At 48.0% G+C, this 27767-nt stretch overlaps 1 protein-coding gene across 6 annotated transcripts in view; it reads right to left on the bottom strand.

Annotated features, from left to right (window-relative positions):
* Positions 1-27767, bottom strand: part of spri (Src homology 2 domain-containing protein sprint) — a 558675-nt gene that overhangs the window by 492041 nt on the left and 38867 nt on the right. Inside the window, exon 1 of one of the 6 annotated variants that reach the window (XM_071661635.1) lies at positions 679-810. The exons of the other annotated variants lie outside the window; for them this stretch is intronic. The gene's annotated coding sequence lies outside the window, so the exon portion shown is untranslated. Of the gene's footprint in view, positions 1-678; positions 811-27767 lie in introns of those variants that run through there. 6 annotated transcript variants of the gene reach the window in all.

The following is a 27767-nucleotide window of genomic DNA, read 5'->3' on the forward strand; positions in this document are numbered from 1 at the left end:
TTTTTTTTTCGATGGATTTCGATGTTATCTGAACGATTCTGACCTTAATTTCTGTGGCAACACTACTTTTTCTTAATTTCTCCACCCCAAAACCCCGGTTCCAACACAGAGTCCCCCATTACTGTTGGATAGAGGGGGAATGTCTCAAAAGGTAGTGATCGGCAGTGAAAATGAAGGACAGAATCGTGCAAAACACATCAAAAGACCAACGGAAAAACATAATTTCAACTTCCAAACAGGTGGATGTCCGGAACGGTAATTTCACCAAACGAGTTACGTACGTTACGGGAGCAAATGCAAACGACTTTATCATACGGCGTGCAGAAGATATACCGCCGAGAGCGAGAAGAAATTCAACTGGAAGCTAAACTATTTTTCCAGATAACATTAGCATAACGATGTATAGTCATAAACTTGTACAATTACAAACCGATTACCAGAGGAAAGTATAGTCAAGAACTCGTAAAGCTTTTCACTAGCGGAAAATACTGTCCAAAATGTGTAAATATATATATATATATATATATATATATATATATATATATATATATATATATATATATATTATAAACTAACCATAGCACTGGAAACTTGTTAAACCTGTTGCCGCAGCAGAGTACGGAGCATAACTTGTAAAACCTATTACCAGAGCAAATGTACATAAATTACAAAACCTACCATAATTTACCTCGGGTGTACTGACACTGGTGTGGGCCTGGACGAGGTCAGCTGGTCACATGAGAGCGACGAGAGGCGACCAGGAGTTCGTAGAGAGCTGTTGACAGGTGGCGGACGTAAACCAGTGAGCAGCTAACGAAACACAACAATAATCTTACCTGAAAAGAAGGAAATAATACATCATCACAACACAGCTATGTACTTTAATGGATCAACATACAACGAAGCAGTTAATTTCTATTGCTACACTTCACCTAAGATTAACAACGTCAAGTATTATGTTTTAAGCGCACCTGCAGCTAACGGTTCACACTGTATACTAACCTACATGATCATTTGCCAGTGCATCCCTCATGTATATAAACTTACGTTGGACGACCACAAACACACATGTATAAACAACACACACACACACACACACACACACACACACACACACACACACAATGCCTACAAACATCCATGTAAATGGATGTATATAACATGGCAAACTCACAGATGCACGCACAGTGTTAGGCAATGCCATCCAAAGTGCGCGCGGAGAGAGAGAGAGAGAGAGAGAGAGAGAGAGAGAGAGAGAGAGAGAGAGAGAGAGAGAGAGAGAGAGAGAGAGAGAGTATAGTAGTTTCGACATTCGTCAATGTTGATTTCAACTTCTGGATCAGCAGGAGGTAAGCCTCAACAAAACACCACCAGAGGCTGCCGTCATCAGCGGTAACAACACCCGAGGTCAACTTCAACAACGGTGACGTCAACATTAACGAACTTCAGACCGAGTTGTACAAGTTTATTGATGGAGTTATCAGTCTTGTCTGTGTACCGCAGTGGGACACCGACATAATGTTCAGTGTCTCACCATGCAAATCAAAATTCACCCCCTTCTCACTTCTCAAGTCTCTAGGTGTAGCAAGGGCACTAACATTAATCTAAAGTCACCCGAATTCACCAGCAGGCATCATGCGGTGTAATATTTCGTAACTGGTCTCTACGAGCATAAGATGAGAAATTGGGTTTAGAGCCACACATTGAAAATTGTGGGAGGGAGTATCCGGTACACACCTCGCGTCGCGTTCGAGTTTGATCTCAAATATAAGTCTTTATTATTTGTAACAACCACATAATTTCAGTTGCCTCTGAGTCTCTTATAAATGCCTCTCTTGTTTTCCCTAAATTGTGTTGTTCTATAATTCATGCAATAATATATCCGCTGAGTATTTATTTTATTGTTTTCAACGTCACTGGAAAGCATTTCTTTCTTCATTTGTGTTCGACCGTACTTACATATTTTCCTCGTTTTCCTGAAAATGTGCACACGATACGGTCCTTTATGTGTAATAAAACATAGTTGTTTATTAAATAACTTGCAGTCATACAGTATACACTTACAAAATTAAATTTGTAATTCTGTTAATTACACGTAATACGAATGCAAGTGAGGGCTACACACACACACACACACACACACACATACGGAGTTACAATGGTGATGAAACTGACTGCAGTGATAATGTGGAAATGATGGCATTGCAGTGTTAGATGTGCTTGTAAATATGGAAGGGATATGACGATGAAAATAATTACACTCTTGTTGGTAATGGCAAATGTGAAATCAATATACAGAGACTACAATCATGGTGGAGAAAGTAACGTTCGGTCTTTACTGTTAATCAAGCCAATACTGCATGAAACTAGACTCATGATAACAGAACAAAAATCAAAGATAAAGAATGACAGATTACGTGTGGTGCAAGCAATATGAGAACACATAAAGGATGACATCAAGGCAGAGGAAGCGAACCATGAACAAGCAGGGTGATGCTTCTGGAATGAAATGGAAATGGAGCGAAGGATGAGGCATGAGTCGATATTCTGTAGATCTTCCAGCATCCGGAACTCCGCTGATTTGGTAGATCCTACGGGAGCAGTGCTGATAGTCAGCATATAATGAGATATTGTAACTAGCTAACGGAGGCAGTGAACAGGTGGATGGGGGTCTCTCTACCACCCGGAAATGTGCGAGTCATCATTAAAGGAGAGATATTACTTTCATGTGTTCTGTCAGGCTTACCAAATGAGACAGCACGAGCGACACACCGCTAGGCTACCACCTCAAGAGATGAATTTCGCTAACCATAGCACTATCCTAGGCTACATCGAGATGAATGTCACTAAACATAGCACTAACAGAGGCTACCTCAAGATGAATTTCGCTAACCATAGCACTAACCTAGGCTACCTCGAGATGAATGTCGCTAAACATAGCACTAATCTAAGCTACCTCGAGATGAATGCCGCTAAACATAGCACTAACCGAGGCTACCACCTCAAGAGATGAATTTCGCTAACCATAGCACTATCCAAGGCTACCTCGAGATGAATTTCGCTAAACGTAGCACTAATCGTGGCTACCTCAAGATGAATTTCGCTGACCACAGCACTAACCTACGCTACCTCGAGATGAATTTCACTAGCCATTACACTAACCTAGGCTAGTTCGAGATGAATTCCACCAGCTATATAACTAACCTAGGCTACCTCAATCTGAGTTTCACTAACCATAGCAGTACCTAGGCTACCTCCAGATGAAATACACTAACCATAGCACTAACCAACAGACTCAGTACTTGGTTACATCACCTGAGGTATACCAGACGATGGTTAGACATATTTTTTTTATATAAACAAACATGAGGAGTATATCATGAAAGGCAAGAACAGAAGGGAAGAAATGACCCTCATTCCCTTGTTCAAGGAGCTAAAACCCTACAGAACCACGGTACAGTGACTCAACCAACACGAGAAACTCTCCCAAACACAAGAGCGGGAGATAGATCATATACATATATAACTTCCGTTACTTCAGCATGAGGTAATGGAACATTCTTCTCATCTGTAACCATCGTGCGTGCGCACCTAGCACAATCTCTTTCGTAAATTGTTCAGTGACAGAAAAACAGTTTGTATTCTTCACGGAAACTCCCATAAAAGATTACATGGCCAGCACAGAAGAGACAGAGTAAGGAACGAGGAGGTGGATCTTACGTTAACAGCTCACGTACAACAAATGAACATGTTTACAATATCCAAATGATGTAGTGGATGTGTTGCTTAGCAAGAAAAAAATAATATAACCTAGTTACTGCTATGGTTTATATACCATAAGGAAGTTTGGAACACAAAAATCATGAAAGGCTAAAAAAAAAAAAAAAAAAAACTTTACGGTAATCTCGGATAAAAAGTCACAAATGTAATCCTTCTATAGGTACTTGAGCGTACGTACAACATGACTAGAGTTAGAGAGGAAACAGCACCACACTGTCTGTAAACTTCCCCGGCAGTTGAAACAAACAAAAAAAAATCGACTTTTCAGATCGTGTTACAAGCTCGCCTCTTGCCAGCAATTCACAGAAACAGAAAAGGAATCAGAAAGATGCATCCGATCTCCACACGTAATACGCTACAGTGACAAACGAATATACACGTCACACACACACAAAAAAAAAAAATACGAGGTCAGTCAGCCAGACGTATCTCCTCCCAAATGGCCATATTCAACATAGTGAAAACATCTTGAACATGGTATGCACCAGGGTGACACATCACGTAACATCATCATCCAAATCACACACGTTACTCATAACAGGATGATCGTAGTGGCTTGTCGTGCGGGACACTGAACCACAACAGCACAATACTGGGAACCACACGGGGGTGAATTTGACAAAGAGCAAATCTCGGCAATAAATGTACAGGAAGCCAAGACATACACGTACAGTGGAAATTCTTCCTGAAAAGCACCGCAGAAATGTCTGGAAAGGTGGACCACGGAAGCAGTGTATTTGTTAATTATGTGTGAGAAGCTCATACGTGTTAAGTGACACACTCCTGCTGAATACGAAAGTCAAACTCAGTGTGAAATTTGGCTAAGAAGACAGTCGACCATACAAGGATATCTTGGACAATCAAGTTAAACCCCCAAATACGGTTATACACACCATTTACATTCTTATATTCTCTCTCATATTCATATAATATGTATATATATATATATATATATATATATATATATATATATATATATATATATATATATATATATATATATACAGCAGATTATGAGCGCCTGAGGAAGGCAGCGTCTTTACGATGGTAAAGGACAAGCGAGCGAGACACGGGGCGACAGGTCTGCCGACATTATCACCCTCACATCATCATCAGCCACCATGTACAACCTGAGCTTAATCTGTCTCACGTCCGTTGGTGTCCTGGGATGGTGGCTGGAGCTGTGGGCCGGCATTGCTGATATCCTCATATGCCTGTCCCCTCTCCCTCTCCCCTCCTAGTCCGCCGCCCTCACTCACCCTCCCCCCTTGGTCCACGCTCCCTCAGAAGCCTAGCTTCCACCTAGTAGCCTCCCCACCATCACCACCGCTAACCACAGCACGTACCTCACTATGCCACACTACATCCACTTTCTTCCCCACCTAACCTCTCCCTCCACATCTTCGCCCTCGCCCCAATGCCTCACATCCCCACACCTACCGCCCGCATCCACTCCACTTCTTTCCCGACCTACCCAGTCATAACCTCCCCAGGTTTCCCTACATACCCAATTACCCCACACCACCTCCTCTCTCCTCTATAGGCTTCCCTAACCGACCCATCTCTCTCCTATTCCTCTCTGTTTTCCCATCATCATATTCTCCCTCACCCCCTCTCGCACATCCCGACTAACCAAATCACCTATACCTCACATGTACCCAACCCACGGTTACGTATGTCTTCCTTCCCTGAAGATCTTCAATCTTCGCACACCCTAGCTAGCCTCTTATCCCTTCCTCTATCCCTGCAGGGGTTCCCTAGAGCTCCTCTAGCCCTACCATCGTGTCCCCAAGGCTTCCCCGACCCTCCAGCTCAACCAGCGTGTCCCCGGGGAGCCCCTGGTGCACTAGCCCTACCGCCTCGTCCCCGCCCCTGGCAGCTGCTGGCCCCATGTGAGCGTCAGGTGGTATCACTATAAACCTTCATCTGAGCCATAATGCGCCACCACCAGCCTCCCTCCCCGACACCATCATCCGCGCCATCACCGTAAACTATCAACTCCCGCGCCACTCTCACGCATTGTGTTATCTCCCGCACCACCCTCACGCATTGTATTATCTCCCTCACCACCTTCACGTATTATATTATCTCCCGTCCCTCTCTCACGCATTGTATTATCTCCTGCCCCTCTCTCACACACTGTATTACTTCCCACCCCTCTCTCACGCAGTGTATCATTTCTCGCCCCTCTCACACACTGTATCATTTCTCGCCCCTCTCTCACGCATTGTATTGTCTCCCGCTCGTTCCTGACGCACTGTATAATCTCCCGCACTACTTCCAGGCATCACACACGTACATTATCCCATGCAGGTCATTCTAGCAACAATATCATCCGGTCATGGCCACCGTAGCCTCGTCTCCCGCTAGCAACGCGCGCTAACCTCTCTCAGCGTTCAATCTTGCCGGAGTATCACCTTGTCAACGGGCCGGGACTAGGGACGCCTTCCTCAGTACACAAACATATCCAAGGTTATCTCTATCTATCTACCTATCTATCTATCTATCTATCTATCTATCTATCTATCATGTTAAACCCCAATTCCCAATTCCCAGGGACGGATTAAAATACATACAGCTCCTCAGCTCTCCCAATGTATATGAGTAGGGTAATGATAAAAATCGGGTTACATAGCACTCCTTAATCACAGACGCCATCCAATAAGCTGCACAATACACGAACACCTCATCGTCCGAGCAATATTCACATAACGATAGGTGGTGGACGGGGTCACCCATCCACTCGTTATATCACCACTGTCTAATCCCTCAACGATCAGTCTTTGGACGGCGCTTCCATTTCAAGAACTCGCCATGTCCCCTAGACGTGAGGGGCCATATGTCCTAGACGTGAGGGGAAGTGTTTCTTCCCTTATACAGCTAAAGTGCGTTGGTGTTTGGTGGGTGGATGGGTGTGGGTGAGGGCGGCGCCCTACGGACGGCTGGAGGATACTGGACAAGCGTCCTGTGTATCCGGGCACACAGCGCCCAAGTTCGATGACACAACACAACAAACTGTCCTTCACCAGTTCCTTTCCTGCTGCTACCTACCCCGCTCCTATTACCTACCCGGAGATTTCCTCTTTCCTGATCTCTCTCTCTCTCTCTCTCTCTCTCTCTCTCTCTCTCTATCTCTCTCTCTCTCTCTTCTGACACGGTCCACGAGGGATCGTGGCCCCCTCCGCTGCAGCAACCTGAACACTGGCAGGAAATGACTTGTGTCCCCCCCCCGATACTTTAAGCTCGCCACCGCCAGAATATTACGCTCCCAGCACAGCCGCTCTCCCCCTCCCACGCCTGCCTTTATACGGTTACAGGCGTGTCACTCCGCCCTTGCCTTTATACGGCTACAGGGGTATCGCTCCATGCTTGCCTTCATAGGGCTACAGGAGGGTGTCACTCCACGACTGCCTTTATAGGGCTACAGGTATGTCACTCCATCCCTGTCCTTGCAAAGCCAACATCGCTGGTGTGAACAGCTGGGCCCCTTTGGTGTCATGCTGCAGCTGGGCAGGTGCGAACAGCTAGGCCCCTCTGGTGTCATGCTGCAGCTGGGCAGGAGTGAACAGCTAGGCCCCTCTGGTGTCATGCTGCAGCTGGGCAGGTGTGAACAGCTAGGCCCCTCTGGTGTCATGCTGCAGCTGGGCAGGTGTGAACAGCTAGGCCCCTCTGGTGTCATGCTGCAGCTGGGCAGGTGTGAACAGCTAGGCCCCTCTGGTGTCATGCTGCAGCTGGGCAGGTATGAACAGCTAGGCCCCTTTGGTGTCATGCTGCAGCTGGGCAGGTGTGAACAGCTAGGCCCCTCTGGTGTCATGAAGACGTAATTCAGCTCACTTCAGGTCCTCTGGTGAGGACTCCTACAATGACCTGGTACCTCCAGCGGACATAATAACACCCTCCCATCCACAGCTGAAGGGGATACAAACACAGAGGACCTCCCGCCATACTACAGTAAGGGGTTTGTATATGTTCAAGAACCCGTGACGTTCGCATCTGGCTCTTGGTACAAACTCCAGCGACGGTGGCTAGAACTCACTCCGTCCGACACTTCGTATACACTAACACAAGACTTCGTTATGGCGTATAGCACTGCCTTCCCCATGACGAATAACAAGCAATACACGAGACCATTGCACCCGTCTGAGTGCTACGTTACACGGTGGAGGAGCCAACGTTATACAGGGAGCCAGCAATGTATAGGAGGTTCCCGGAGGGAAGAGCACCAGAGGCGGGCGGGGAGCGGCCTGCCATTGGCAGGACACCAGGCAATATTGTGGACAGGCCGGCGACTCCCTCGACAGCTCTCGCCCACCCGCGTCCCTCCTCCCACACAACACACTCACTCATCTCCACTACACCTGATTTTTATCCCACGGTGAAAGTCGGGTTCTTCTTTTTTTTTATGTTTCTGTGTCGTGCTGTATCGTCCGGTCCTCCACCTAACTCAACACGAGGACGGAAGCACCCTCGCGTGTGGTGATGGCCTTCCCCTTTGACCTGACCTTTCAAGGCCAGGTCAAGGACTAGGCCATCACACCCACGGGCCGTGTTCGTCGTGCTCAAGGGTCGTACCGCGGCGCTCAGGTGAAGGTCCGGCGTGACGGCCGACTGCATAATAGTCTAACCCTCGATGGAATACAGTCTCTCCTGGACAATATGGTTACTGGCTTGTGCCCCAGAACCAAAATAACCTCTGTTATGAATGCAACATTTGTTACTACTTGCAACACATGAGGTGTTCATTTCAAATAAGTTTCTTTACATATTCCAGTCCTGATATTCTTGTTTTCAAAACATTGGTTCTGAGACGTAAGAGATGACATCATCACCTGTGTTGCCAGACAGGTTTCTCGGAACAGTGTAGCGTCATTACCTGTATCAGATTATCTGTATGTGACGAAGCACCTGACGAGTTCTCTGTATCAACAATATGGATCACTTCCCAAGTCAAAATCGTTAATGAAAAAAGAAAAGGGAATTTGAAATGGCCGCACCATACGTTGACCCATATCCACACACTCGATAGCACAAGTGTTGGGAAGTGTTACGGGCTAGAATGCAACTCGTCCCACTGGGTGAAACTTAAAGCCATCTTCGCGGAGACCACATACATCCTGCCAGACGTCATATGAGCACCAGTTTCAAAAGGATTCTTCCAGGAACACGTCGGCGGCAGCAGCAGTGGTGGTGGTGGTGGTGGTGCGTGTGGCTGACTCAGCTCTACCCACTCAAGGAACTGCTAGACTCCTGGTATATGATATCCCAATCAACTGCAGCTCTGCGTAAGGGGAAAAAAAATATTAAATGTATGACAGGCGAAGCGTCGAGTCATATCAGAGCTAAACCGAGCTTCCATAATTAGCCTGAGGTGGACACATAAGGTTGGGAGTGGCAGCAGTCACCTGGCCCAATAACACAACAACCGTAACTTCCATCCTTGAAGACCCGTTGGTAAATCACAGGCCACACATCGTAACCACAAGGTGTGATGTGGCATAATAATATACGATCCCAACACGGTGTCACGGTAAGGCCCATGACGGAAGGGTGGCGAGCCAACATGAGTGTCAGGGGGGCGGTGGGTGGAAGCAATGCCAGGCCGGGCCGGGCCTGGGTGACCACCGACACGAGGCGCCCCAGCCTGTAATGGGTGTCGCGCCGTCTGCACCCCACAACACCAACTCAACTGGTGGGGAGAGACTGTCCTAGCTCATACCCCGCCGCCGACTGTGGGCTTATACCCCGCCCACATCGCTGATTGTTACGTGTTCACAACACTTGTCTCTCTCTCTCTCTCTCTCTCTCTCTCTCTCTCTCTCTCTCTCTCTCTCTCTCTCTCTCTCTCTCTCTCACACACACACACGTTACATGTCACTAGGCGTTTACATTAAGAAGGACCAAACTATTCTGTTGCAGTTTTACATCCTTTTCTGTGTATCTCTTGAGTCAACCTGTGAGCAGTAACTAATACACAGACAGGCATTTTACAGAGATTTTTTTTTTTTCCCTGTGGGTAACATCACACGTTACCACCCACCCACTGTAACATTATCATCTCTGTGTTACCATCAACCCTCGAGTAACTCTTCCCAGCAGAGGCCCGATCAAGTTCCCCGGTATCGTCTGGAAATCTACTGTGCTTACCCAGAGTCAAGACGCGGTAACCTTGGTGACCCAGTGACCCGGACTGGCCCTGACTCCCTACGTCACCAGACTAGGAGAATAATAATGAAGCAGTTTCCTCAGGTCGATCTCCCCCCTGAGCCTGCAGTCACGCAAGCTCCGGCGGGGACGCAAGGAGAGTCGACGGTCGCACACTAATCCCAGACATCTCTCACGACTGATATTACTGTCACGCTCACGGACGGGAGACGTCCGCAGGGCATAAAGAGAGAGGGAGGAGAGACAGGGTCCACGACTGCCTGAAGGTCACACACACACACACACACACACACACACACACACGAGAACAGATGGACAAACAAATGAAAGGATAAACAAAGAGCAACAAGAGCAGAGAGCGACAGACAGACGGAAGGTTAGGTGAAAGGTCAGAGGGACATATAGAAGAGGATGACAAGACGGTTAGACAGGAACCAAACAGATAAACACGGCCAATAATAATCCCCAGGAGCTTCAGGGGAGAAGGACATATACAGACGTGGCCGTTGGTAACATGCGGTCCGACTGACAGTGAGCCAGGCACCTGCCAACACCCACCTACACACACACACACACACACACACACACGGCTGGAGGACCTGCGTCGCCCGCTTCACTCCAACTCCTCCTCACTACCACCTCCTGAGATCGTACATTCTGAAGTCTTGTCAATACAAACCAAAAACTTACGAATGAACACTAAGAAAGCAATCAATAATTTAAAACGCTACTCACGAATGAACACTAAGAAAGCAATCAATACTATAAAACGCTACAAACAGAAAATGAACAATGAACAATACGCAAATACCAAGAATTAACAATGAACAAAACAGGAACAAGCATTAACAACGATGAACAAAGTAGGATCTATTAAACAGAAACTCAAAAGTCTAACAATGACAGAAAACGTAAACAGATGTGACAATGATGAAGAAAACGATACGACACTGAAGAAAACGATCTGACACTGCTGAAGAAAACGTAAAATCAACATAAGCTTGAAGACCCAGACAGAATCTAAAGACAAAGCAACTGTCGAACAGTAACGAGCGAGGCTTAAAAACATCGAGGCTCAGAAAAACGTAAAAAAAGAAAGGGGGACACAAACACAATCATAAACCAGGAACACAAATATTGAAAAGTAAGACGAAAACAAAATAACACAATACTAAACACCTGACCACCTCAGTGAACACCTCGACCCGGGCGAGTCAACACAGGAGCGAACGTGTGGGGTAAAATACACTGGTCAGTAAGACGAAAGAAATATAAGAGTGAGTCACTACCCAAGTTCAAGACCACACACAACACCAAGCATCACGTACCTTCCTAGATAACCTCACAAGCAATATGTATCCCTCAAGACTGTCTTACAAGCATACAAGCAATATGTATCCCTCACGACTGTTTTACAAGCATACAAGCAATATGTATCCCTCAAGACTGTCTTACAAGCAATATGTATCCCTCAAGACTGTCTTACAAGCATACAAGCAATATGTATCCCTCAAGGCTGTCTTACAAGCATACAAGCAATATGTATCCCTCAAGACTGTCTTACAAGCAATATGTATCCCTCAAGACTGTCTTACAAGCATACAAACAATATGTATCCCTCAAGACTGTCTTACAAGCATACACGTAATAGGCATCTCTGAAGAATACCTTACAAGCAACAGGTATCCCTTAAAACTACCTTGACAAGCAAGATGTATCCCTCGAGACTAACGTACAAGCATACCAGCAACATGTACCCCTCAGGACCGCCTTACCACCATATCAGCAACAATCAATACACATTTTGTCCTACGTCAGCGTCATAATCACCGAATACGTACGTATCACCCAAAGTGGAAAACCAGTATAATCTGCAGGCAACACACGCACTCCAGCACCAAGTCACACTTGCCTCTCCAGACAGTCCATAAACAACACACTTATTCAGCATACTAACAAACACACTCACACCACACGACGCACTCCACTAGAACCAGCGAGCAACACACTCCTCTATGAATAACCTTAAGCAAGCAACACATTTCAGAAGAGAATCCTCGACCAGACAAATGAAGCCAGCAACAAAGCAAAGCAAAGTACCACAAGAACTCGAGCAGCAAGCGATAACAAGGAGGCGAAGTGATCACACACACACACACACACACACACACACACACACACACACACACACACACACACGTCAAGCAAGCATCGATGCTTCATGTTATCTGATCCCCTTTGCCTGCCTGAACACTAAAAGTTTGGCGTTTGATGCTTCATGTGTTATCTGATCCCCTCTGCTTGCCTGAACACTAAAAGTTTGTTGGCGTCTGATAGTCTGATCTTGTCCATCCTATCTTGCCTAACCTTGGTCCTGTCCAGCCTTATCAATGTAACTCTATCTGGCCCGGGCTTACCCTATCCAACACACGGTCCTAATTCTATCTAGCGCAGACCTACCTTACCCGAGACGCAGTCTCAACTGTATCAAGACCCACCCTTGTTCTGCTACACCTTCTAACACGGTTCTGACCAGCTCTTATCATTTCAACGCCTTCCACTCCCAACACTTAGCTCATCTGCGTGTGTCATGTCCATGACCAGGGATGCAATCACGCCCCAGAGCCAGTTGCAGAGGTACAGATGAGCCTCCATACTCGACACGGGACAGTCATTTCTTACCTAAACACCATCCCGTCCACTTCTGATCTGTCTAAACCTCCCCTGAGCAATTCTTACCTCTATTTCTGCCACATTACATTCCAGCCTCCTGTCTCCTCTCCTCCCGTACACATCTCCCGCCTCAGTCGACCCCGCCCTGTCATGCTATGTCCACTGTGGCTCAGCGGGGGTGCTGTTCCGCTCCCTAGAGAGCTCAAGTAAGAAAAAAAAAAAACCCCACTTGAAAGCCAGCAACATCCCACTGTGAACGACCCCGTGCAGAGTGGGATGTTGGCCTGAAAGTGGATTGTTTTTAAACTTGGTGTTCCCCAGGGAGAGGCAGGTGTGGCACTCCCGCTCAGCAAGACAGAGAGGGACATAACAAGACGCGGTCCCTAGTGAACGCAAGGCTTTCCTGACCCATCTAAGACACCACTACCACCACCTACTTACTCTCAGCTGTAAACCACTGGAAGCTTTTGTAAGAAAAATTATATCTTGTGCCTTATGGAAGGTCTGGATGCTACATAAAAAGATTCTAATACTAATACGCCTTTTTCTTTCCAATTTAATTCTGTACCTTACTAAAGGATAGGATATGGTAGTGATAATATACACAACTTGTACACTGCGCTGGATCCTAAACGCTTGGGTATGTTATCTATACAACACAGTGTTTGTATTACTAAACCAAAACATACATCTACAAATTCTTTAGTCCCGAGTAAAACTTCTGATGTGTGTGTGTGTGTGTGTGTGTGTGTGTGTGTGTGGAAAAGAAACCCTGTATACAAACACAGTAAGAACCTTGTATCTAAAAATATATATTTATATTAAAATTTCGACATAAGACTCTCGGCGACATAATGAATTTAAGCTCCCAGGCAAGGCTGGGGACACACACACACACACACACACACACACACACACACACACACACACACACACACACACCAGCTTAAGCCAGGTTCCCATTTATCAGTAGGCTCTAAGAGAAGGATGAACACCTGTGCTGAGTGTGGGCCGACTGTCACACCCAGGATTCTCAACCCATACAGGCCCGACCCCGGGTTTGGAGCCCGTGCTGATACGTGGTTACGAACGCTAACCACTAAACCACGGAGGCCCATTAAGTGTGTATGTGTGTGTGAGTGTGTGTGTGTGTGTGTGTGTTTACATAGCAGTAAAGACATGACACATACATACAAGGTTTAGAGGCGGAGGCTAAACGAATGTAAAACTCCATCACATGAAATTTATCAAGACACTCGTTGGAAAAGATGAAAAGAAGTACTTTCATACTTTAAAAGAAGTGGACGAATGGCACAGACTGACTAAAGACAACGTAGCAGAACTAAGACGTTGGAGACTAGGAACCAGAGGTAGGGCAACAGAGGCGAGGACCAACGGGTAAGAACAAAGAAGCTATGGAGGGAAGGAGAGTTCGGGAACTAAGGATAAGGCACTAGAGACGAGCTGAAGCCAAAGGACTCGAACTGAGACGAAGAAGACTAGAATCTATAAGCGTAGGAGCGGAGGAGAGGATCATCATCATCTATTAACTTGGAAAATCCTACAAATAGTATCCTACAGGCACAACGGGCATGGAAGACTAGGTAGAACACTGTCTCTAAAATCCAAAGGTGTGATTATATGCACAGCAAGAGAGAGAGAGAACACCTTAACCATTCAGGACCCAAGACTCCTCAACACCTTGTCTCTACTATCACCAGAAACATCATGGAATGCAGTGGATAAGGTTACAAGAACCTAGAAAGCACATCAGACCAGCTAGGCTGTGGGGGCTATGTGAACCCGCAGGATATGGCTTTCAAAGAGCTTGGTTGACCAATGACCCAATCCAACAGCCTGGGCCTAGCTCGGACTCTTGAGAAGACCACCGAAGACATCAACAGGTGTTCACTAGGTCAAGGAACCTGTCGTAAGAAGATGAAGAACAAGGAACAAGATCTTACAAGCTGAAGACAGGAAGTCGATCATACGAGCTAAAAACAGGTAAGGGCAGCTGGCATTTTGCTGTGAACAGGAACACACGGAAGGCACAGCGGTACCACTGCGGGCAGGAGGAACGAAAAAAAAAAAAAAAGAATTAAAATCTCGAACTTTCCGTCTGGTGCAGTGAGGTCGCACAGTCGTATCATGGACTGACTGACTGACTGGTGCACCTTTAACATCCACCACAGAAAGCAAAACCAAACAAGGGATTAAGGAATGCCAAGAGCAACAGACCACATGGGGGTCTTCTCGAGAGACTTTGTGACACGAGGAGAGATATGAAACATCAGTGGTCTTCGTGGAGAGACAGTGATCAAAGAAGAAATAGCACTGTGACAGTGGGTATCAGTCATAAATCATCTACACACAGACTTTCGCAGCCCGTGAGGAAACTCCAGCAAGGAGGAGGCCCAGCGTGCTATGTTAGTTTGTCCGAGCAAATGTCACACACCTTGACCACCACGCAGCCTGTCTGTTTACACCACACACTGGCAAATGTTACCTGGCGAAGAAGGTTACAGAGTATGACTGGTGCTTCACAGTGGTGGAAAGACTGAAGTCTATCCAACACTTCGTCTGATACTAACCCCTTAAGGATGGCAGTACAACACCTTGGTTATGATGGCCTGGTCTTTATCCTGATCCTAAGGTATCCTGGTCTTTATCCTGATCCTAAGGTATCCTGGTCTTTATCCTGATCCTAAGGTATCCTGGTCTTTATCCTGATCCTAAGGTATCCTGGTCTTTATCCTGATCCTAAGGTATCCTAGTCTTTATCCTGATCCTAAGGTATCCTAGTCTTTATCCTGATCCTAAGGTATCCTGGTCTTTATCCTGATCCTAAGGTATCCTAGTCTTTATCCTGATCCTAAGGTATCCTAGTCTTTATCCTGATCCTAAGGTATCCTAGTCTTTAACCTGATCCTAAGGTATCCTAGTCTTTAACCTGATCCTAAGGTATCCTAGTCTTTAACCTGATCCTAAGGTATCCTGGTCTTTATCCTGATCCTAAGGTATCCTGGTCTTTATCCTGATCCTAAGGTATCCTAGTCTTTAACCTGATCCTAAGGTATCCAGATAAAGGTGAAGATATCCTTCGTCAAGGACCATATACACCATAGCGTCCCAGGGTCGCACAAGTCGTGCTGACGTCATTAAGGACAATACTGACGGGTAAAGAGATGGCGATCGAAATATCCGGAAGTTCACAGAGCATAGTCTGATCAGCCGGATGAATTACGATCTGGGGAATCAAAATGAAGGCAAATGCCAAGTGGACAGGTTATTCTACGACCAACTTGAACAGGCCAACCAGTGGATTAGATAAAGAATATAAAAAAAAAGCTGTTCATTGGACTTAACTTGCCCGTTCTAACCAGTTCTGCTTGTGATTACGTTATGAGTGAACCATTATCTTCGACTAGGTTGTATCACCGTCCAATGACGAAAAAAAGAAATAATACATTCTCTTCGAGGAATTTCTCACTCCAAAAGGAAACCATCCTTTCCCCTGTTATGACTACAGTGCAGCCTTGAAGCTCCATGGGCCCGGTAGAGTCCCTGGGTTAACTGATCTAAAATCTAATCATCAGTCTGTCACTCCAGCTGGGAATCATCTTTCTGTGGGTCTTGGCCTTCCAGTACCTTCCAGGTGTCAAATATACCTTCCCTCCCTCCCTCCCTCACGATGACGTTCCTGGATCACCGTTTGAGAGGTTTCAGCCCATGTCAGTGACTCCCTCTCGTTCAGGGAGACACGCAGGTGCTAATTTCCAGTGAATAAACTTGCAATATACTACGTCTATGTCAGGATAATTTGGCCTCCTTCGGCAGGCAACCTCGTTACAAGCCAGTCAGTCATCTGTTACCTGTTTGCTACAAGGTGTGTGTGTGTGATGTCTGTCCCCTTACCCTTCCTTCTGCCCCTCTTCCTCTTCGCTACTGCCCTCCCCCCACCCTCGCCTTACTCCCCTGCCTCCCCGTAATCCTCCACCTCCCTTAATCTGTCTTCATAAAAAAAAAGAAGAAAAAAAAAATAGCGGCAGCAGTTTTCATTTCCTTCCCGGGAAGTTTTGTCGCCCCGCCTCCCGTCTGGTTCCCTGGTCCGCCTCCTCTCCGACTCTCTGGTTGGCCCCCCTCTGGCTCCCTGGTCCGCCTTCCCTCTGGTTCCCTAGTCTCGCCTCCCTCTGGTTCTCTAGTCCCGCCTCCCTCTGGTCCGCCTTCCCTCTGGTTCTCTAGTCTCGCCTCCCTCTGGTTCTGTAGTCCCGCCTCCCTCTGGTCCGCCTTCCCTCTGGTTCTCTAGTCCCGCCTCCCTCTGGTCCGCCTCCCCTCTGGCTCCCTAGTCTCGCCTCCCTCTGGTCCGCCTTCCCTGTGGTTCTCTAGTCTCGCCTCCCTCTGGTCCGCCTTCCCTCTGGTTCTCTAGTCACGCCTCCCTCTGGTCCGCCTCCCCTCTGGCTCCCTAGTCTCGCCTCCCTCTGGCCCGCCTCCCTTCTGGTTCTCTAGTCCCGCCTCCCTCTGGTTCCCTAGTCTCGCCTCCCTCTGGTCCGCCTTCCCTCTGGTTCTCTAGTCCTGCCTCCCTCTGGTCCGCCTCCCCTCTGGCTCTGTGGCCCCGCCTCCCCTCTGGCTCTCTCGCCTGTTGCACTTTTACGTTCGTCTTTTTGTACGTTCCACTGGTGCATATGTTTGTCATAGTTTTTGTTTCTTTGATGGAGATTTTACTGTTCTGTTTGTGGGGATAATTTTTCCCTTTTTCTTTGAGCTGGAGCCACTTTTTTTTTTTTTTTCTTCGAGGTCAATGTTTACCCTTGTTTACCTGGTGCTGAGACCCTCCTGTTAGAGGAGGATGTTTAACTTAATATGTCACTACGGTCCTGGCTGTCCCTGCGTCAGGGGGACGACTGTCTCCTGTTTTTTCTCCTATATCTTCTGTCTTCGGTCATGGCGGCTCGAGTATGGATGCTCCTCTGTGCACTTTAACCCACATTAAATACGTACATATATATCATTTTAGTCCTCATGTAAGGTGTCTGTAATGTTTAGCCCACGTTCCACCATGCGGTCTAGTAAATACACTGATTATCCTAAGTAACTAATGAAGACATTCGTTCTTGCGTTTAAAGACATTATTTACTCTCTTTTTCCCCGGGGCGTGTCGCCTGGCCTTCGAATATCCTGGCCGCGGGTGGTACCCGTGCGTCACACACACACACACACACACACACACACACCGTCTGTAGCCTAGTCTTTCCTGAGAAAACAATTTCTGGCTGGGGGGTGGGGGAATGTTTACCCGCGATGCTCATCTTTTTTTTTCGCGTCATCATTCATGCGGCGGAGTGTTGACTCTCCTGCCCCGGGTTGTGTGGTGGCGCCCTCCAGCGCGTCAACTATGGCTCAGCCCCTTTGGTTCGCGCTCCCTGTCCACACAACCACACACACTAGTTGCTCAAGTTTCAAGTTCACATCTCCGTGACTGGCCCAAGATCTGTTACCTTACCTAACCATGGTTTTGGAGGTCTTATACTCCCCCACAGCCCCGTCTGGGACCTTACCAACACCATACCTTACGTATACCTAGTTCATGTGGTTGCAGGTTTGCGCAGTCATACTGTTAGGTACACGACCCCTCTTCTCCTACATAACCACCACATCCTGACTGGTTGCTATGGACACGACAGTCCACAGTGTTGCTCACATAGCGGCGGCCATGCATTGGACAACTTTAGATCACAGGTATGTGTCCTGTTTTCCCTTATACAGCTCGCTGCACCTTTTGCATTCAGTCTTATGTTACAGTTTTCCTCGAGCGTCGTGTCAATAAGGGGGTTAACTCTCGATTGTAAATTGGGATCCAAGCCTTCCAGGATCTTCAGTATGAATATGATACGCGCATCCCACCTGCGCTCTTGTGGGTGGAACCTTTCATTTCTTCCCTCAGTATTTTTAATCTTTCTCAGTTCTGGTTCTTGATCGTGCCACCGCAGGCTGTGATACATCTTTCCACTCTCTTCTAATTCAGCAGTTCCTCTACCATGAAAGGTGACGTTAACACACATCATTATATCACAGGGGAGAACATCAGTGCCTGGATGGGCGTTAACACTAGTCTCAGCTCTTTCGTTTTGATGCTCCTTAGTCCGCAAGATCCACCTTACCATCTGCTATTCCGCAAGGGTCATGCAGGTTAGGTGTGTATCTTGACAAAGACTCCTTGTCTCCTCCTCCTCCGTGGACCGCGTTCCACGTCACGTGGCTCATTTCCCGCCGCACAAAACTCTGTACCAACGTCTCCGTAACCGCAGCTTCCGACCTACGTCTCCGTGACCGGAGTTCCGTACGTACCTTAGCTGAAAAGAACGTCCAGATATGTGTACAGGGAGCCACTTAGCGCCCGGAGAACATGGAAGGGACAATGTCACCGCAGACAGCTGGATAAGCGTTAAAATAGAAATGGGGAAAAATGAAATATAAAAGACATCACCAAGACGTTTCAGGGCAACCCTGGCCAAGCATAGCCTATGTTCTGATGCCGATGGTGTGGCTGTCACACATGTAGCCTTGATGACTGTGGTGGTGGAGGGCCGGCCGGTACAGCTGCCTGCTGCTTGTATGTGTGTGTGTGTGTGTGTGTGTGTGTGTGTGTGTGTGTGTGTTTGTGTGTGTGTCGACCGCTGAGCCAAGCGATACTGGTGGCCTCTAACTGGTACCGATCCACAGAGGTGTGGACACAGCTGATCTGAGGCCTGATGCATGTACGTCGTGGTGAAGAAAACCAACCACCCAGCTCACAGCAAACTTTACTACAGGAACTTGGTGTTATGAGGACGAGGCCAGAGCTGTGGACGTCAGATGTGAGATGGTGGGAGAGGAAATGAGTGAAAGTCGGAGGAAAACGAGGGTTGGGGTAGCAGGGGTGGAGGAGGTGGCTGTATGGGTTCATCCATCTAAGGAGGTAACGGGACCACGTTACAAGGATGTTCGCCACTTGCGCCTGTTACCACACCTGCCTGTGTGTGTGTGTGTGTGTGTGTGTGTGTGTGTGTGTGTGTGTGTGATTACTGTTTGTTTATCATTCATGGCTACTATTTTTGTTTTACAGAGAGATGATTCACGTTGCTCCGTCCTCTTAACCTTCTACACATATACCATGTCTTTATTACTATGCACACACACACACACACACACACACACACACACACACACACACACACCTAGGTTATGCCAGGTGCACATTCCACTGACCAGCCCCATGGGGAAGATGAACAACTGGGCGAACTGTGGACCCCACCCTGCTGGCAGGGTGGAGGGAGAGCTGTACTGCACAGCGATGGGAATCGCGGCAGCCACGTACACTAGGGCGAAATGGCACAGAGAGAGAGAAGACCGATTACATTCAGTCTTGCAGGAGAACCTGAATACCCAAGGCATATCATCGCATAACCAAGCGTGTGGCATCCATAATAAATCAATGATCCACACGAGAACCAACCGCTCATTTGCACACACGCGACTGATTCTGCCGCTGTAGCACTGCTTTGTGTTTTTGTTCAATAGCCGTCCACAAACACGCAGCGGCCGAGCCGCCCCACCGAGGCCCGTGTGTGCCTGCTGGTGGGGTGAGGACAGAGAGAGAGAGAGAGAGGGCGAGGGAGGGTGTGGGGGGCGCGAGCACGGCAGTAAAACACAGGCCCGCCGTAATACAAGCATGCAATATGCTAATTATCTGGGGTTGCGGTTTAATCTGGCTATCCGAGCCAGCAGTGGATCACCAAGTAAACAAAGGCGTCGGTCTCGTACAGGCGCCCCCTCCAGGTCCAGCAGTGCCCCGCCCTACCACACGCTCACCTGGCATCCTCCACCCACCGCTCCCACTCCTCCCTCTACAGCATATCCTCAAGGAGCAAACCCGCCCAAAAACAAGGTGTAAACTTTTCCCTCTTGTGCACGAAGGTTGTGGTCTGATGGCTTGACGTCAGACCCGACCCTTAAGAGTAAGGTCAAATGCCAAGCCATCATACCCAAGGGTCGTATTGTCCTTCTACAGAGATCAGATAATCCAGTCACCCCGTTTTCCAACATGGAGTACAGAAAATGAAATAACGACGAGTTGTATACCGGCGGGTGAGATGAGGTGAGGCACGGCGAGGAGCAGCTGCAGCAGCACGGTGAGGATAGCGGCCTGCCTGGCGAACCTGGTCCAGCGCTCCACGTAGAGACTCACGGTGAAGCGTGACCTTCATCTCACCTGCCACGGGAGCGCCGCCTCTCAGGTAAATACCTCAGTCAACGTCAACTTGCTGAGAGGGAAACACATCACTAAAGGACCCCCTACCGCACCCCAGCTCCTCACCCCAATCTGTTTCGTTGGTGTTTATATACGTCTTTCCATTTTTTGTTGTACCAGGTACTTTCCCAAGTCTCTCACTTGTCACTTCGTCTTCCCTTTTCCCCTCCCGTTCCTCACATTCCTCGACATTTTCCCCCCATCACCCTCGCTCTACCCTTCCAATCCTCTGTCTCCTCCTCCCTTTCCAATATCTCCCCTCTCCCTCCGCTCCCCATGCCCTCCACTCACACCCCTCCATTCATACCCCTTCCTCCGTTCACATCCCTCCACTCATACCCCCTCCTCCGCTCACATCCCTCCACTCATGCCCTTTCCTCCGTTCACATCCCTCCACTCATACCCCCTCCTTCAAGCTCACCACCACACAGACCCAGCCTGCTAGCCAGCCTCGTCCACTCCCCGCCTGCCCACTACCCTCCTCCCTCGCTAACCTCATCAAACGGAGCAAATCACCCCGGACCCCCACCAATACACACACATTAGGCTGCTACTCTTTACCTACGACAAATTTTTTGGGGCGGGTGGGAGATGCAGCCACTGCTGGTGGGCGTGTTGAGGACTTGTGTGGGGGAGCCAGTACTTTGAAGTTTGGGGAATGAACATACGATTCCTTGAGTTTCCCCGAGTATCTACGGGTTGTATGTGCACTTAGATAAACTGACAGATAGATACACAGATCGACAGAGAGAGAGAGAGAGAGAGAGAGAGAGAGAGAGAGAGAGAGAGAGAGAGAGAGAGAGAGAGAGAGAGAGACAGAGAGAGAGAGAGAGAGAGAGAGAGAGAGAGAGAGAGAGAGAGAGAGAGAGAGAGAGTGTGTGTGTGTGTGTGTGTGTGTGTGTGTGTGTGTGTGTGTGTGTGTGTGTGTGTAATTAAATACGGGTATGACAACTCTCTCCGTCATTGGGGCACCAGCAGACACGACCATCATCTTCACTATCCCCGCCGTTAACGTCCAGCCATCACCATCACTACCAACCCTCCATCATCTTCACCATTAATCCCCCCCCCCTTCCTCTAGAGCGATCACTATCAAAGATGTACCATCCCATCCATCATCGACGTCTAACCACCATCATCATCAACCAGTTACAGTGAGAGTCAAAAATCACTTCCCTTACTCCGACCCATTACCAGGTCTCTCTCTCTCTCTCTCTCTCTCTCTCTCTCTCTCTCTCTCTCTCTCTCTCTCTCTCTCTCTCTCTCCTTTGACCCCCATAACCTGACGGGCAACAAAGGAGGACACGTTACCGCAAACATTTACCTTTGTTTGTTTAAACTTGCTGTTGCCTGGGAGGGAGGGAGGGAGGGAGGGAGGGAGGGAGGGAGGAGGAGGAGGAGGAGGAGGAGGAGGAGGAGGAGGAGGAGGAGGCCGGCCGCCCGCTGCGGCAACCTTCAGTACCCTGGCTGACGCTCGGTCTCAACACTGCTTCCCCTCACCGCTCCTCCTGTGTTTATTTGTAGTTAATTCCCTCACACCGTCATACTTTTACCACATTTTTTTTTTTTTCTTAAACGTGTCTGCAGTCTGTTCCCTTGCCTTCCTGCAGAAGTCTGCTTTTCACAACCACGGTAAAGCAGGAAAAGCCGCCTCTGGCACACAGAGATACTGACACAGGAGGAAAACATCAAACAAAGTTTCCAATCAGCCACCAAAATCAACGCGATGGTGAACAGGTACAACATGAGAAGGCTCGACAATGATGGTCGTACAAAGCGATAGGGGCCTGAACATGCAGGAGGGAGAAAGGCTTGCACGGGACGGAGCGAAATGAAATGATGTGGTATACAGGGGTCGACGTGCTGTCAATGGACTGAAACAGGGCATGTGAAATGACCAGGGTAAACCGTGGAAAGGTCTGTGAAACCTGGTTGTGGATAAGGAGCTGTGTTTCGGTGCATTACACATGACAGCTAGAGAATGGATGTGAGCGGATGAGGCCTTTCTTCGTCTGTACTTGGCGATACTTCTCGAAAGCGAGAAACGGCGATCAAGCACGAACAAAACATATTTGTATAAATATTATCTTCCTGCTCCCCCCCCTCCCATTTTTTCTTTAGTTTCGGGCGCACAATATGTTTCTACTGTTTTCCCTTACTGTATGTGTGAATTTCACTTTACTGGAATTCTTTCATAGTCTTGTTTCAAAATATATAAAAAGCATAAAATCGTTTTCTTTGGAAGTCTGAAAGCATGTCTTCTAAGATTTCTCAAGTGTGAATCATAATATATATATACGTCTTCATTCTTCGCTCCACTGAATATAGTTCGATTAAGTTCAAGCCCGTCACTGTGTCATTTCTTTCTGAAGTAGACAAGGCGGAGTGGTGATAATGATCTTGGCACGTACGTACGTACGTATTCCAACCAAATGCAATGTTGCCCATCTTGAAATCCAGGAAGGTCCGGTCTCTCAATCTACGATAAGAAGATGAAAAAAAAAAAAATTCCCGTTGTCTGCGAGATATGGCGAACTGTAAAACATAACACAAGAGATATTAAAAACTGCCACGAATATGTTCAGTAAACACTACATCACCCAGGACCAACAATTGCTCAAGGCTCAGCTAACCAAGTTACACCAGGAGTGCCAGTAAGTCTCACACGGAGCTGTAGACTTGCGAAATCAGCCTCCATAACAGACGGACGTACAGACATGGTGTATACATATATATAGAAGAGAGATTTATGAACAACAGGAACAGAGTCGAGCTAGGCTAAAAACGGACAAACAAATCACAATGTATACATGACGATGCGTATTATCAAGATAACATCGAATATTGTAAGACAGGAACACCTGCCGGTTGTAACTGTTAGTTACGTCACACACCTGCGCTACACCTGACATACAACCCGAGTCTGGCTTTCAGCTTCTGTAGCCAGAACACTTGCCGATCTACCGAACACCAGCAACACCCTCAAAGGCTCGCGATTCCCTTCTGAGTGTGGCCGAGCAAGAGAGAGACACACAGACAGTAGTAAGGCAGAGGATAAAGTTCTATCCTCCCTTCCACACCCGAGCGACCAGCCACCCGACACACCACAGGCCAAGACAGAGACACTCATCTACATAAATGTGATGAGTAATACGTCAGGCGAAGAGAAAGAACATCCTGTCGGGTTGGGGGGGGATGAGGAAACTACCTCAGCCCGTAATACCGTGTTCCTCCCCCAGCTGCCACTGCCTCTACTCTCCCCCTCCAACGGTATGCTCACAGGCTGCGGCCCCTGCCACAGACCAATCAGATTATTCGAGGACGCGGACGGCAGTCGAAAGTACGTGGCTACTGTAGCCTGGGTGACCAGGTACATTTTATGCACATCTATTCCCTCGTCCCTCTTGCTCAGATGTCCTAAGGCAGTTCCTGGATTCATTCTTCCTACATTTCTTCCCATGTTTCCTCTCTTTCCAACCCTTTCCTTTCCTCACTCTGATATCTTCCCCTGCTTCACTCTCCTCCGCCCTTATTCCAATCTTGTCCATATTGTTAACGACTCTTTCACTTTCCTCTTTTTGACGTAATCCATTTTTCAATAGCTATTGTATTTTCTTGTCTTACGTACAGTGGGGCCTTCGCCTTCCAAGATTTTCGAATTGCACGCTATGATATATACATTTCCCGTCTACGATTAGTGCAGGCCTTTATTTGTTCCCAGTAGTTCGTACCCCTGTCTGTATCAATACAGGCTGTTAAGGATCTCTGCACACTTTTAACACGTCCAACTCTTCCCGCCACAGAAGGTGATGGGTGAGCAAAACACCATCTCTTAATTCGTGCATTGAAGAGCGTCCGTTATCACCGTTTTCTTCTCTCGTCTTGACGGTCCTCAAGATCCAGCCTACCCTCAACTGGGAAGAAGGGAACTGTTTGTTGCCTTGCGACCACTGAAGGTGAGGTCGTCAGACACCTATTAGTCCATACTCTCTTTTACAATGTTCTTTCGAGTGATGATGGCGTCCTTACCCACCTGGGACTTAAACCTCACCACTATTCCTTACATCTTCACGTCTCCGAGAACGAAGCTGCTAAAACTCTTGGCCATTAAGGACCACGTTATCGCCATTGGCTCATCGGAGGACTTGGGTCTACGCCTGTCTGTAATTCCACTGACCTTCACGATGCCCAAGGAGCGGCGGGAGTTCCATGGCCGGCGGTTGCTGCCGACCACGGAGAGAGAGAGAGAGAGAGAGAGAGAGAGAGAGAGAGAGAGAGAGAGAGAGAGAGAGAGAGAGAGAGAGAGAGAGCGTGTGTGTGTGTGTACCTTGCAGTAAGTAAGTCTACGTAACAAGAGGAGGATCAAGGGTGGGTGGACACGCCCCCCTTACTGTTGATATCGGTGACCATGGCAACGCGTGGCTGTGCTTCCCATGCTCCCGCCGCCGGCCAGCCACACCACCACGCTCCCACGCCAGTGTAACCCCAGCGGCCTATGTGATCGAGAGCCAATCTCCGGGCCGGGTATATGTGCGCGAGAGAGAGAAAGGGCATAACGCCATCACTGTCCATCCGATCGAGAGATTATATTTATATATTGGCTCTGCGTCCCATTATATTGGGGTTACTAATTCATTCGATTAATCTTTATCTCTCTCTGACCCTTCTCTCTCTCTCTCTCTCTCTCTCTCTCTCTCTCTCTCTCTCTCTCTCTCTCTCTCTCCTACCTACTACACCCACTCCCTAATACCCTCTCTCCCTCGACCTTACCCTCCCCCCCTCAGCTGAAGGAGAAACTCCTACTGCTTCTCCTCCTCCATCAAAGACTGGCTTAATTCCTGGGAATGAGGCCCTGGCTAGGCCAGTGTGGGGCCAGACCAGAGCAGAGCGGGCCAAGCCAGGCCGAACCAAACCAGAGCAAGCCAGGCCTGGCCAGGCAGTCCATCAGCTTGAACATCAAAGGAAACATGAGACCCGTCCCCATAATCCTGCTGCACCATAACAGCTTAAACTGCTGCATCACATCTGTCTGAACTGCTGCACCACCACTGCTTAAATTGCTGTGACTACAGCTGACTAACCTGCTGCCACTACTCTAGCAGAAGCAACACTGCTGAGAAGTGCCAAAGATCACTACTTTCAAACTGCTGAAGAGTATTATTACTTTCAAACTGCTGAAGGAACCTCTGCTTAAACTGCTGAAGTATTACTGCTTCAACTGCTGAAGGAACCTCTGCTTAAACTGCTGAAGTATTACTGCTTCAACTGCTGAAGGAACCTCTGCTTAAACTGCTGAAGTATTACTTCTTCAACTGCTGAAACACGAGTCCTTATACGGCTTCAGCAGTGATGACTGAAGTGGTGTAGAATTCTGTGTCACATTCCTGCATCATCACTAATTGCATCTCTTACAACACCAGTGGTGAACTTGCTCTAGCACCACTAGTTGAACCTACTACAACACCAGTGGTCAACCCACTGCAACAGTAATGGTCCAAAGACTGAACTTTAGCACTTGAATAAACTGTGTCGACATTACCTATCAAACTGCTACATCACCACAAGTTGAATCACTTATTTAAGTACCAGTCGTTTCAAACTGATGCAGCACCACTGAATAAGCTACTGCTGCACTACCACTGGTTAGAAACTTACTCCAGCAAATGGTGTAACTAGGGGCAAACCTTGGCCTCGTCGGAGTCCACATTGCTGCAGCACCACTAGCAAAAACTGTCTCCCCTAGACTGCTCTCCAAAATCACTCCTTACTACTGCCATACCCACGGATGACGGCAAAATAGCACCGATGCACGGCAGCTACGTGCCAGAGAATGAGATGTGGGGAGTTGATTTCTAATACCAGTGGAATGTAAAGGCAAGTTAACGTAACGTAAGGTAAGGTAAGGTCCCAGACCAAGCTGTGGGGGAGTAGAAGACCTCGTAAACCAACGTATGGCATAAGTAATTGTAGTGTATGTGGAAAGAGTGCACATCATATCGCTCTGCCTAACTGTACTACAATTATCGTGGACCAAAGAAGTTACAAAATTTCCAAAACTTGGCGATAAATTTCTCCATTATGTCCTAAATCAGCCAGGCTGTAGTGAGCACACAGGTCGGCTGCCTGCTGCTCGAAACAGCTTTAGTGATCAGAGCAGCAAAATTACCGAGACGGTGACGGTGCACACGAGCCTCCAATACCAGCATCAGGTACGAACGTGCACCAACGGTACAGGCTGACGTGGGTATATATAACGTACTGAAGCCTCGCTAACACCACACTGCCTCCCGACACTGTGGTGGTATAAGAGAGCAGTGCAGCCCAGGGCGTGGTAACAGTGCCGCCCTCCCGACACTGTGGTGGTACAAGAGAGCAGTGCAGCCCAGGGTGTGGTAACAGTGCCGCCCTCCCGACACTGTGGTGGTATAAGAGAGCAGTGCAGCCCAGGGTGTGGTAACAGTGCCGCCCTCCCGACACTGTGGTGGTATAAGAGAGCAGTGCAGCCCAGGGTGTGGTAACAGTGCCGCCCTCCCGACACTGTGGTGGTATAAGAGAGCAGTGCAGCCCAGGGTGTGGTAACAGTGCCGCCCTCCCGACACTGGTGACCACCTCTATCAGCAGCTGGGTTACTGTGTACGCTGACCGCGCTGACTCGGCTGCCAGCGACCACTCTGACGCACTCACTCCACCTCTCTCTTCTCTCTCTCTCTCTCTCTCTCTCTCTCTCTCTCTCTCTCTCTCTCTCTCTCTCTCTCTCTCTCTCTCGTGGTAGGAAAACATAGAGAGCGAGCGTCACGACATATATACACATATATACACGATGTTATCTGACTAGTATAAATCTGTGTTTGAATGAGCAATCCAT

The sequence above is a fragment of the Panulirus ornatus genome, chromosome 5 (genome assembly GCF_036320965.1).
Source record: "Panulirus ornatus isolate Po-2019 chromosome 5, ASM3632096v1, whole genome shotgun sequence".
Lineage (NCBI taxonomy): Eukaryota > Metazoa > Arthropoda > Malacostraca > Decapoda > Palinuridae > Panulirus > Panulirus ornatus.